This window comes from Palaemon carinicauda, chromosome 44 (assembly GCF_036898095.1).
Source record: "Palaemon carinicauda isolate YSFRI2023 chromosome 44, ASM3689809v2, whole genome shotgun sequence".
In the NCBI taxonomy this organism is placed as follows: domain Eukaryota; kingdom Metazoa; phylum Arthropoda; class Malacostraca; order Decapoda; family Palaemonidae; genus Palaemon; species Palaemon carinicauda.
Window position 1 is genome coordinate 47,212,420 of NC_090768.1, and position 2,500 is coordinate 47,214,919.

Here is a 2,500-nt window from a genome sequence, read left to right on the forward strand (position 1 = left end):
CTGCTAGTTTGACAATTTGTGGGAGAGCGTGGTTTCTGAGTGTACCTCTCGGGGTATCCCCTCTTACCAGGGTATATCTACTTCCTCTACCCCATAATCCTGAAAGAATATATATATATATATATATATATATATATATATATATATATATATATATATATATATTATATACATATATATACATACATATATACATATATACATATACATATATAGGCTATACATATACATATATATACATATATACATATATATATATATATATATATATATATATATATATATATATATATATACTGTATATATATATATATATATATATATATATATATATATTTTCAAACACTTGCTCTTTATTATATATGGGAGATAGAAAAGTAAACAAGATATCCTGTCAAACTTACATTATAAACGCTGGGCTTATGCGTGACGACTAATCTATTTGTAAAACAGGAAATTACTTTGGTTAGATATATTTTACGAGCGAATGCCTATAATTCATGAAAAATACTCGAGAAACAGAAACTATCTATGAATCCCTTCCTCATCTGGATTTCGTAGATTCCAATGCACACGAAAATCTCAAGTTCCGGAACCTGAAGAAAAAAGGTGATGTAAAAGAGATGGCGTTATTAATAGATATAGAGTTCATTAAGTTTAGTGGATATATGTATAGCTGTGTTCAATTAAGTTTATTCCCTTATTATTTCACATATTAAGATAAAGTTTCACTCCTGCCTGGCTTTCTGCTGAACTGGAGTTCGAGACCCGCTCAAGGTCGATAGATTCTTGTAGAGTCTGCAACCTCACACTACTTGTAAGCAAAGGATGGGTGATTTAAGGGAGCCTATAGGTCTACCTACTGAGTCATCAGCAGCCATTACCAGGCTCTCCCTGGTCCTAGCTTGGATGAAGAGTGGGGCTTGGGCGCTAATCATAAGTATATATGGTCAATCTCTAGGGTATTGTCCTGCTAGGGCTTTGCCATTGTCCTTTACCTGTGCCATTCATGAGTGACCTTCAAATCTTTAAATGATTTATCGCAGCTTTACACACACACACACACACACACACACACACACATATATATATATATATATATATATATATATATATATATATATACATAAGTGTATACAGGGAAAATATATATATATATATATATATATATATATATATATATATATATATATATTTATACATATACATAAGTGTGTGCAGGGAATATAGGCCTATATATATATATATATATATATATATAATATATATATATATATATATATACATATATATATATACATATATAGATATAGATATTCCTTGCACGTTATATATATATATATATATATATATATATATGTATATGTATGTATATATACTGTATATATATATATATATATATATATATATATATATATATATATATGTGTGTGTGTGTGTGTGTGTGTGTGTGTAAACACACACACAAATATGAGTACATAATTTTCTCCTTTTGAAGTTATAATTGCCTACACCATGCTTGTTCACAACCACCAAACACAAGTAGCCCCTATACCATACATTAGTTGCATAGTGAAAAGAGAATACCAGGAAAATAGACCACAAAAAAAAAACCTTAAATTTCGAGTTTAAAAAAAACAAACATTATCGATGAATCATCCTGAAGCAAGATATGGATTGTTATTTTCACATTCGAAGATGAAAACTTGATTATGATCACCGTGGGAACTCCTGGATGAGGTAGATAAGAGAATGGATGATAAGATTTATCAGTGTCATGCTTTGAAAAATAAATCTACTGATATTAATGAATATGAAAATGATGACAATAACAGTGACAGCAAACACCCACAACAATAATAAGAATTTGTCTGAACTTTGAATCTATGATACATTCAATAATAACTATTACTTTAATAATGAAATAATTGCAACCAGACTTCAGGATATTTAAGTAAATATTTCGTTGTCCGATCGAAGATTTGCGTTATTTAGAGACAAATTGTCTTTCAAGGCGTTCACAATCATTCACTTGTATTTGTAATACTTGTAATACTTACTTGTAACACTTGTAATACTTGTATTTGGTATATAATCTATAAAAATCTAAACCATTTGAACTAATTGGTAATGCCAAGGTATTATAGCTTACGTTGTAAATATACACATGATAATTGTATTAATTTATATGAATAAACAATAATTGCAGTGTACGATAACATTAGCCTATGCAATACAATATTCAAATTACTATTATTATTATTATTATTATTATTATTATTACTTGCTAAGCTACAACCCTAGTTGGAAAAGCAAGATGCTATAAGCCCATGGGCTCCAACCGGGAAAATAGCCCAGTGAGGAAAGGAAACAATGAAAAATAAAATATTTGAAGAAGAGTAACAATATTAAAATGAATATCGCATATATACACAACATAAACTTCAACAAAACAAGAGGAAGACAAATAAGATAGAATAGTACACCTGATTGTACCCTC

At 28.8% G+C, this 2,500-nt stretch overlaps 1 protein-coding gene across 1 annotated transcript in view; it reads left to right on the forward strand.

The window, feature by feature from the left end:
- The window catches only part of LOC137634450 (cylicin-1-like), a 202,440-nt gene that overhangs the window by 190,606 nt on the left and 9,334 nt on the right, over positions 1–2,500 (forward strand). The window lies entirely within an intron of this gene.